Raw genomic sequence first — 12,141 nt, 5'->3', positions numbered from 1 at the left:
ATGAATGGATGAGATGTGATGTCATGTGAATCAGAAATGTAAATGAATGATATGAGATGTGAGTGAATGTATGTGATGATAAAGGATGTGAATGTGTATGTGAGGAATGGATGTGAATGTGTATGCGAAGAATGGATGTGAATGAATATGTGAAAGAATGGATGTGGATGTATGAGAAAGAATGGATATAGATGTGTATGTGAAAGAATGTGATGCGATGTATGAGAAAGAATGGATATAGATGTGTATGTGAAAGAATGTGATGCGATGTAAAGAGATGAGATGTGACATGAATATATGTGGATGTGAAGTGATAGATATGAATGTATGGATAGATGCGAGTAGTCGTACATGTGAACGATTGGATGGATGTGGATGAATAAGATGAGATGTGTATGAATAAGATATGATGTGGATAGAAGTGATGTGATTTAATGGTGATGAGAATGAATGTGATGGATATGAATGAATGTGATGGGATGGGATGTGAATCGGGATAGATGTGAATGAATGAGATGTGAGGTAAAATGAATGAGATGTGATGTGAGTGAATGTGATGTGGTCTGAATGGATGAGATGTGAGTGAATGTGATGTGGTCTGAATGGATGAGATGTGAATGAATGTGATGTGATGACATGTGGATATGGGTAGATGCGAGTGGATGAGATCTGATGAGGATAAATTGAGGAAACATGTGATGAGATGAAAAATGATGTGATTGAATGAGAATAGGAATCCTTATGAAATGGTTGTGGAATTAAATAATGTGGGTTGATGTGGAAGTGTGGAAAGACGAGAGTTTGTTATAGAAACTATACTTTTGAACTATTTTTAAATGACTGTTTTATGTCAAGAATGCTGGAGAAGCATTTTGACCGTCTTGTGAATGAGGTCGTGGAGACCTAATCTGATAGTTGCATTATCTGACGAAGAGTCAATGGAGGATATCTCGCGTAGCAAGGTGGATCGAGGTCAAGACCAGCCTCGGTTCGATTAAAATGGTGAGCTTCCGATACGGTGGTGGATGAGGCACCAAGGAGGCAGCCTATGAGTGAAGCGCTAGGTCACCTCTGCGAAGGATCCTAGAGGGTGCTGACCATACGGTGCTTGGGCTCTCGGTCGCCCGACGATACCCATACGTGTCGTGGAAGATATTGGAACAAGGAGTAAGAGTTGTTTTCTGAATTCGGGCATGGATTTGGTTGATTGACCTTGCTGGTCCTCAATGGATGAGTCCATGGCTCTTTTATATAGATTCGTTGGTTGATCTTGCTGATCTTCAACGGAGATTCCATTTTGATACGTGAATATATTGCCGGTTACTATGAGCTAAGAACTATCGAAAAGGCCCCTGAGTGGACAGGTGGCGAGCGTTCTGGTTGCCAATGATGCCATAGGTACACCGATGAAGGAATGATTGAAAATAAGGATTTAACAGGAGATTTTGAGGATTATGATCAGTGACACAATGGTTTCATTAAATGATTGTTTTTAAAGATAGGTGTATCTGTGAAAAAGGTAATTTCATATTGGGTATGTAAGTGGTATGACTAGTTTTAAGTTTGCATGAATATCCGGCTAGGGAGCTTGGGAACTCTTTTCCCTGGTACCTAGGACAAAACCTAACCAAATTCCTAATTGGATCCTATCACTAGAGTGGTTGGTTGGTTGGCTAACCCATGAGAATGCATGGGTTTAGGCTGGACTGATGGATCCCTAAAATGAGACTCAATTCTGTTATGGTACGATAGATGAAGTAAATCCCGGATAAAAATTGTTCTATAGAAAAGAATCAACGACTATGCCTCTCAATGAGGAAAAAAGCGTTGGTCTCTATGATCCAAGTGCAATCTTTTTCTTGATCTGACTTTGATACTACGGGTTTGGTCAGATCAGTTCAGTTAGTTAAGGCTTTTGACTACGTTAGAGAAAAATTTATCCTGGAGGAATCACCCATGCTTTCCGGGCAAGGAAAGTTTTTCCGAATTCGATTTTGGAAGAATCGATGGATTAGTCTCTTGTCCGGATATCCGTGGGTGAGGCCCTCAGTGTGGGACCCTACCCCGCACAAGAAGTGCTACTTCCACTGCTAGCACCCTGAGAATTCATTGCACGGTGGGGGGACAGGGATCTTACAGCTGCTGGTATTAGAGCAATTTGGCTAAAGTGGATCAACTGAGAAGCCAAGAATGTCGTAAATTTAAGAAGTAGCAGTAAAAGATTGGAATTGTGTGATGAAACTCATACAAATTAATATTCAGAATGAAATTCCTAAATTGATAATTGGGTCTTTAGATGGAAGTACTGCAATTATATGGAATCCCTGACTTGCTTGAGGCCTAGACATGATGGTATTTACCTTATGGTTCCAAGGACCGTGACTACCCGTATATACCGAAGGTACAATTGCATCTTTTTTACTGGTAGTATATACGAGTAAATCTAAGATCTTGAAATTATAAGCTAAAATGCTATCCAAATGATGAATTCGAATGTGGTTGGTATGATTTTAAATTTCTAATTGAGAAGAGCTGATGAGTCTCTTGTCCGGATATCCGTGGGCGAGGCCCCGAGTGTGGGACCCTACCCCATGCAAGAAGTGCTACTTTCGCTGCTAGCACCTTGAATTTGTTGCGCGATGGGGACAGGGATCTAACATCTCACCCATTCACATCTCACCCGTTCACATCTATTTACGTCACGTCGCATTTATTCACATCTATTTACGTCACATCGCATTTATTCACATCCATTCACATCTATTTGCGCGGTGGGGACAGGGGTCTTACATCTCACCCATTCACATCTATCTTGGTTCATGAATATCACATCACATCTATTCACATCTATTTACGTCACGTCGCATTCACATCCATTCACACCTCATCGCATTTATTCACATCCATTCACATCTCATCGCATTTATTCACATCGTGGGTATAACTACATCTCTTTACTGACAATATATATGAGTAAATCTAAGACCTTGAAATTATAAGCAAAAATGCTATCCAGATGATGAATTCAAATGCTAGTTGATATGATTTTAGAATTATGGTTGAGAATTGATGAGTTGATTTGGATTCTAACTGAAAGATAATGATTCCTGAATTCTAGTCGAAAGAAGATAAGATAAACAAAGCCACAATGAGGATGAATGGGACAAGTCCCAGTGATGATGATAGTAACTAGAATGACGATTTGACTTCAGCAAATCACTATGAGATTAGTGGATTGTGCTGACAGATTACTGCTATTTGACCCTTGACCCAGTGGATCTAATTAAGGGATGACAAAATAAAAACCTGTATAACTTAAATTCCCGTGGAGGAATGATCAGATGGAATTTTCGGTCTGATGGACCATTACTATGTTAAAAATATGAATGAGTTATTCTCTGATAATGAGTTCTGTATGTTCTTCTGTTAGAAGGGATATTTATCCCATGATTCTGTGGGGGGCTGACCAATCTAAAGAACCTTAGAATCAGTTGGATCTAAAGTCGGATTTGAATTATAAATAAAGGGACTTAACAAGAATTTTTGTATTGATAGGATCATGGATCGAGGTTGTCGTGGTAGGAATGATAACCCCCAACTTGATGAGGAAGAACTCAACTTGGACGTTCATAAAACTCTTCATAGATCGCAGCCTAGGGTGAAGGGAAAACTTGGGCGAGGCTGTGGAGAAGTGGATCGAAGCAATGGAAGAATACTTCGATGTCACCGGTTACAACGAGAAAAGTAAAATGGCTCTTGCAAGGTGGAAAATAGTAGAAACAGCCAGAGTGGCATGAAGAAACAAGTGCGAGATAATCTGTCTAGATTAGAACACCCAGACATGGAATGATCTCAAAATTTACCTAAGGAAGAGATTATGTCCTCCCCACTTTTTGGAAACCAAGATGAATGAATTCTTAGAGTTAACCCAGGGGAGAAGAACTATTGAAGTGTATCACCAAGCGTTCACTCTCCTCCTCAAATACTTGCCATCGCTGGACGAAGAACACTTGATGGTGGCCAGGTTCATTCGGAGACTGAACGAACCTTTGAATATCCTAGTGAAGAACGCCAAGCCAATTTCCATGGCCAAAGCAGTGCGGATGGTGAAGGATTTTGCCAAGGCCTTTAATGTAAGGTCCCACCGAAACGAGCACCATCGTCTTTGAAAAGATTTCTAGCTCCTGAAGGTGATTCCAATCTTCCACCGCCTAAGAGACAATGAAGTCAAGCTCCGGATATGGAAAGTTTAAGAATGGAAGAAAGGTCCTTTTTTCGAAACTCAATCCCCTGGAATTCAACTTTAGAAGTTCCACCCTTGAACAAGGAAGTGAAATGCTATAACTGTCAAGGATTTAGACATCACAGTATGGATTGCCCAACTCCTTTTGGATTAAGGTTTTCGGGGCGGGGAAGTCATGGACCAAGATTCCAGACTCCAGCTCCTTCCTTCCAGAGTAATCACGTTCCTTTCCGCCTTAATCAGGGAAATCCCAAAGGTAGACCCTTTAACCAACCCTCAATGCAAGACCTCCACCTCAGAATAAGGGAAGTCAAAGAGAGATGTTCCCGAATCAGCCGTCCGCTTCCAAGGCAGTAACGCTGGAAGTGATTGAAGAAGAAGAAGACGAAAGAGATTATACTCCACCTGTGAGATGAGGAAATCTCACGTTTTTAAAGTGGGATAGGATGTAAGATTCCTCCTCCAACTTTTGAGGCGTAAAGGTGTAAGAACCTCCCCTTGTGTTCTTGTAATTATTCCCCTCTCTAAAATAAAAGAAAGATCTTGTTTTACCCTGTTTTGGCCTAGAGAGATAAAATGTCTAGAGAGAGATAATAAAAAATTGAGATATCTTTGGATATAAAAATCCTCCTAGTGTCTAAAATGGTTTCCCCTGAAACTAAAATTCAATAAGAACTTTCCAATGTGCATTTGGAATTAATTAAAAATACGTATAAAGGATCTTAGCCTAAGGGTTAAGATTTTCTGAAAATTTTAAATTATGGTCCAATTAAGATTCCTATGGGGACCAGTAGGATTAATCCAAGTGTTGGGATGAGATAAATCCAAAGAATAAAAGAAAATATCCAAAAATGAGTAAATGCTCACATAAGAGGAAGAGTTGACTGAGTACAAGGTTTATTAGTTAAAAACTATGAGATATTACTAAAAAGATGAGATATTTTAGAATAATGATACCATTTTGACACCTTGGTAACGAGGGGGGAGACTTTGAGGTAGGCACCTATTTCACACATGTGGATGAGTTTTTAATTCAAAAAAATTGTGATATTTTTATCTCTTCTCTCTCCTGGAACAAACCAAATCAAAAGGGAGCCAAAAACTAGGTGCAAATCTTGTCCAAATTCAGCCAAACTAGGTGCAAATCTTGTCCAAATTCAGCCAAACTGAACCAAGAAAATTCTAGAACCTAGTTGGACTTGGTCTCACCTAACTGAACTAGGTTCTAGAATTTTCTTGGTTCAGAAAAATTCTAGAACCTAGTTGGACTTGGTTAGAGGCCTCCCTCACCTAACTGAACTAGGTTCTATAATTTTCTTGGTTCAAGCAAATTGAACCAAGAAAATTCTAGAACCTAGTTGGACTTGGTTAGAGGCCTCCCTCACCTAAAAATAGATCCCTAGTCTTTTGCAAAAAAATCTGTGAACTATACCATGCTAGTATTACATTAAAATAATGATATTTTCTATTATCCCTTAAAAATCCTCTACATTTTGGAGAAATTGGAGCTTCTCTCTCTCTTCAACCATCCTTGGAGCTTTCATCTCGACACACTAACGAATTGATTGGTTGGTGGCTTCTACTCAGATAGAGAAGAAAATAAAATCAAGAGGTAAGATGTAATTTCATGGTTTTTCTCTACTATTCTCAATGTTTTCACTTCTCAACCCCTCTCAAGCTTGAGAAGTTTCTAAATTAAGTGTTTATAATACAAATCAAGCTTTTCTTAAGAGTTGTAATGAGTAATTAAGAAAAATTTATATTTATGCTTAATTAGGATTCTTTTTATGTTTATCTCTCTCTCCCCAAAAGAATGGTCATTCCTATGAACAATTCTCTATTCAAATGATGCTTCTCATTGATAAATTCGTAATTCACAAATCAAACTCTAGGCTTCTGAAGCTAGAGGTTAAGAAAGTGGCTTTTTATACTTTTATGCTTCTAAAATTATGATAGTCTTATGATTTAAATTCATAAATTGGATTTAAGTTTAGAAGATAGTTATACTATCATAATTGTATTACTAAGTTTATTCTTTTCAAAAATATTAAAAATTATCAGTAATAGCAGCGGAGCTATGGAAAAAATTTTAAGAAGTTGATTTATAATTCATTCTTATGCACGTAACGTGAAAAGAGGACTTCCTACCATATTCTAGGATTTGTCATCCTATGCTAAAAGAATGATTTTCATCACATTCAATGGAAAACTAATTTTTAAGGTCTACGCATAATTAAATAATTAAGAAAAGAGAAAATTATGGTAATCTTATTTGAAAGATAAAAGAGGAATTCCCATGACATTTGGAATTCAATCATTTAAATAAGAAAAGTGGAATTCTTAGCATATTGAAGTAATGGATATTTTTATTAAAATTCAAAGTTGAATTATCCAAAAGGAGTTGGGAAATCCATACTGTGATGTCCAAATCCTTGACAATTATAGCATTTCACTTCCTTGTTCAAGGGTGAAACTTCTGAAGTTGAATTCCAGGGGATTGAGTTCTAGAAAAAAGGACCTTTCTTCCATTCTAGAACTTTCCATATCCTGAGCTTGACTTTGTTGTCTCTTAGAGGTGGTGGAAGGTTGGAATCACCTTCAGGAGCTTCGGCGGGATCTTGACATCAAAGGCCTTGGCGAAATCTTTTGCCATCTGCATTGCTTCGGCCATGGAAACTGGCTTGGCATTCTTCACTAGGATATTCAAAGGTTCGTTCAGTCCCCGAATGAACCTGGCCATCAGCTATTCTTTGTCCAGCGGTGGCGAGTATTTGAGGAGGAGAGTGAACGCTTGATGATACACTTCAATAGTTCTGCTCCCTTGGGTTAACTCTAAGAATTCATTCATCTTGGTTTTCAAAAAGCTGGGAGGACATAATCTCTTCCTTTGGTAGATTTTGAGATCATTCCATGTCTGGGTGTTTCGATCTAGACAGTTTGTCTCGCAATGGTTTCTCCATGCCACTCTGGCTATTTCTACTCTCTTTAGCCTTGCAAGAGCCTTTTTACTTTTCTCGTTGTACTCGGTGACATCAAAGTATTCTTCCATTTCTTCGATCCACTTCTCCACAGCCTCGCCCAAGTTTCCCTCCCTCCTTCACCCTTTTGAAAGGTCTAGGATGCGATCTATGAAGAGTTTTATGAACATCCAAGTTGAGTTCTTCCTCATCGAGTTGGGGGTTATCATTCCTACCACAATGACCTTGATCCATGATCCTATCAGTACGAAAATTCTTGTTAAGTCCCTTTATTTATAATTCAAATCCGACTTTAGATCCAACTGATTCTAGGGTTCTTTAGATTGGTCAGTCCCCCACAGAATCATGGAATAAAGATCCCTTCTAACAGAAGAACATACAAAACTCATTATCAGAGAATAATTCATTCATATTTTTAACACAATAATGGTCCATCAGACCGAGAATTCCATCAGATCATTCCTTCACAGGAATTTATGTTATACAGGTTTTCAATTTGTCATCCCTTAATTAGATCCGCTAGGTCAAGGGTCAAACAATAGCAATCTGGCAGCACGATCCACTAATCTCATAGTGATTTGCTGAAGTCACAATCATCATTCCAGTTACTATCATCATTCCAGTTACTATCATCATCACTGGGATTCGTCCTATTCATCTTCATTGTGGCTTTGTTCATCTTATCTTCTTTCAACTAGAATTTAGGAATCATTATCTTTCAATCAGAATCCAAATCAACTCATCAATTCTCAACCATAATTCTAAAATCATATCAACTAGCATTTGAACTCATCATCTGGATAGCATTTTTGCTTATAATTTCAAGGTCTTAGATTTACTCGTATATATTGTCAGTAAAGAGCTACAATTATACCCATGGTATATAAGGATAGTCACGACCCTTGGAATTATAAGGTAAATACCATCATATCTAGGCCTCAAGCAAATCAGGGATTCCATACAATTGTGGTACTTCCATCTGAAGACCCAATTACCATTTTTATGAATTTTTATTTTGAATTATCAATTTGTATGAATTTCATCACACAATTACAATCTTTTACTGGTACTTCCTTAATTTTTGACATTTCTTGCTTTTTCTCAGCTGATCCACTTTACCTAATTTGCTCTGATACTAGAGTTGAAAGATCCCTGCTCCCTTCGCGCAAGGAATTTGGGGGTGCTAACAGCGGAAGTAGCACTTCTTGCGCAGGGCAGAGCCAGATCCATATATAAAAGAGCCATGGACTCATCCATTGAGGACCAGCAAGGTCAATCAACCAGATCCATGCCCGAGGTCAGAAAATAACTCTAACACCTTGTTTCATTTTTCTTCCTGGATGCACGTGTGGGTATCTTCGGCGCGACCCAAAGCCCGAGCACCGTATGGTCAGCACCCTCTAGGATCCTTCACAGGTCACCTAGAGCTTCACTCATAGGCCGCTTCCTTGGTCCCTCATCCACCGTACCGGAAGCTCACCATTTAAATCAAACCGAGGCTAGTCAACACCTCGGTCGACCTTGCTATGCGAGACGTCCTCCATTGACTCTCCGTCAGTTGTTGCAACTTTATCACTTAGGTCTCCACGACCTCATTCACAAGATGGTCAAAATGCTTCTTCAACATTCTTGACATAAAAGAGGCATTTAAAAACAGGTCATAAATACAGTTTCACAAACTCTCATCTTTTCACATCGTTCCACATCATTTCTCGTTATTCCACATTCTTCTAAATCAATTCACTTTGCTTAATCCACATCCAATCATATGTATTCCCATCGTCCTTCATCCATTCTCATCTAATCACATTATATTACATCCCATCGTCCTTCATCCATTCTCATCTAATCACATTATATTACATCCCATCGTCCTTCATCCATTCTCATCTAATCACATTATATTACATCCCATTGTCCTTCATCCATTCTCATCTAATCACATTATATTACATCCCATCACATCTATCCTCATCACATCTTATCCATTCTCATCTACCCATATCCACATCACATCACATCACATCTATTCACATCACATCTCATCCATTCACATCTATCCCGATTCACATCACATCCACATCACATCTCACCCATTCACATCTATCCCGATTTATATCACATCCACATCACATCTCACCCATTCACATCTATCCTGATTCATATCACATCACATCACGTCACATCGCATTCACATCCATTCACATCTCATCGCATTTATTCACATCCATCACATTCATTGCATTCCCATCCCATTACATACATTCTATCCACATTACATCACATCTATATCCATCCATATCTCATCACATCCATACACATTCTATCTCATTCATCCACATCCATCAAGTCATCCACATGCATGTCTATCCACATCCATCCATACATTCACATTCACATCCACATATATTCACATCACATCACATTTCATCCACATCTCATCACATTCACATCCACATCCCTTTACACCACATCACATCTCATCCACATCCACATCCATTTACATCACATCACATCCTTTCACATCCACATCTACATTCATTTACATCACATCACATCCTTTCACATCCACATCCACATCCATTTACATCACATCACTATTGAGATTCAAGCTCGATGTCAGCTTATGCCAGTTGCACTATGTGCTGGTATGTTAGGTAGTCACATGTGTGAGACATAAAACGTCCAACTGGTCATAGTGTAGACATAGCTAGGGTTAGCTGTGTGTGGACACATGGCTTTATGCATTGTGTGAGAAGGGAGATGGCTTCTCTCTATGGTAATGTGTTGTAGATTATGGCTCATGGCTTTATGCATTGTGTGAGAAGGGAGATGGCTTCTCTCTATGGTTAGGGTTTGCAATATACATTAGGGTTTGCTCTTGTGCATGTGTGTCTCCTCTCTCTCTACCTATTTTTCATCATGGTATCAGAGCTTGGTGCTCTCTATCCGGGCTTATGTGAGTGAGTGAGAGAAGAGGGAGAAGATGCTGTGAAGAAAAGCTATGAAGCTTGCCATCGGAGTTGTGAAGCCTGGAGCACACCGATTTCATCAAATCTGAGAGCTTGGCCTACCGGGTAAGGACTACTAAACATCCTTGAGCGGATTGCAGGTGTAAAAACACAAACAACACTAGATTTGAGCAAAGAGAAAGTTCTATTTTGCAAGCTCTCCATTAAAGCTTGAATGTGGTCAATGTATGAGGCAAATGGCTGCAAATCTGACAAAGAATCGTGTATCTAGAAAATGGGAATGTATTGGCAACTCATGTGCAAGCTGTTGAAATGTCAAGCTCGTATACAGCTGGAGGATAGCACATGGGTGCTGACAGAGTGACAGAAGCCATTGAAGCTGTGGAGCAAAAGAAAGCTGTGGAGCACACACCGGCATCAAATCTGAGAGCTAAGGACCATTGGTAAGTGTAGCAAGACCCCCTCTGCGGATTGCAGGTGCCAAAGAGCAAGTTCAGTGAAGATTGAAGTGCATAAAGCAAGCAGAAAATTTCTGGTTTTGGAGCTTTCATGGAAAGCTTGTGAAGGAATGTATTTTGTCAAAAGTATTGGTGCAAATACAAAGGAAACACAAAGGTTCACATGTATTGTGAAAGGGCACATGTATTAGCAACACTGGAGCAAACCATTGCATGAAACATTGATGTATTTCAGGAGATTTGTGAAAGAAAAATTCTGGTTTTTTTTACTCCTGCAAACCAGAGAATATATGCCCCGTGGAGGATCAATTGTGGCAATTCTACTCAAAATTGAGCCAAACCCTTCATACCCATGATGCATTAGGTCATTGCTAAGAAGCTTGTCAACTCAATTGTGAAAAGCCCTCTCTCTACAGGCCCCAGGAGCAGGCGGCGCATTTCTCTGCAAATTTTGGACAGTTTTCATCATCTAAACTCATATTTGATCATTACAAGGTCTTTACAAGAGGTTGAAGTCACTTGGAGCTTAGAAAATACTTTTTTGGAGCTGACATTAACATTTGGGAAGCTTACTTGAAGGATTTGGAGCTCATTCAACTCAATAACCAGTCATTAGCAAAAGTACAGAACTGTGTTGCAGAAACAGAGCTTCACTAATGCAAGCATTAATCTCTACCTGTTGAGAATTAGACTAATTCCTCTGGTACAAGCAAGGAGCAAGGTGTTGCTAAACGTTTGATTCAAAAAATTTTGAATTTGGATAAGATTTGAAGGAGATAGAGCATTTTTAGTGAGAGGTGGTACCTGACAGATGCAGAAAAAGGCAAACTAGGAGCTACAAAAATTGGTGGTTCTCATTCCCCTTGAAGAATTTGATCAAACCCTTCTAGGATATGTTGGAGAAATGTGTTGGGAAGCCAATGCAAGCTGAATCATTGCATTTGGACAAGATTTGAAGGATTTAGAGCAAGATCTTTGACTGGTTCTCTGGCGAGAAAAAAAAAACCAGAAAATTTTTTGTGAAGGAGTATCATGTGTTTTCAACTTTGATCGAGTGTACATTGTTGATGAATCATTGTGGGATGTAAATGCACACAATTTGCAAGCATTTGATGTGATTTGGAGAGATTTGGAGCATTACAGGTACTTCATACATTGTGATCGACGGGGTACATCTACTACATTTTTTGCAAAAATGGGAGATGGTCCGATACAGATTGTTGGAGAGAAGCTTGATCGCACTAACTTTCAAGTGTGGAAGTTTCAAATGAAGAGTTTTTTGAAAGGCAAAGGTTTATGGAGTCTTGTCTCGGAGGAAGACCCAGAGCCATACCTACCTCCTCAACCAAATAATGCTCAGATGTTGGCTCACAAGCAATGGGTAGAGCGGTCTTCGAAAGTGTTGCATTATTTTTCCATATGTGTAACAGATGCCTTGCTTATTCACATCCAAGATGCAGATACACCGAAAGAAGCATGGGGTATATTGT

The sequence above is a fragment of the Cibotium barometz genome, chromosome 12 (genome assembly GCF_041138505.1).
Source record: "Cibotium barometz isolate CiBa-2024 chromosome 12, ASM4113850v1, whole genome shotgun sequence".
Lineage (NCBI taxonomy): Eukaryota > Viridiplantae > Streptophyta > Polypodiopsida > Cyatheales > Cibotiaceae > Cibotium > Cibotium barometz.
The sequence above is the reverse complement of the archived record's forward strand: the minus strand, read 5'-3'. Positions refer to the sequence as shown.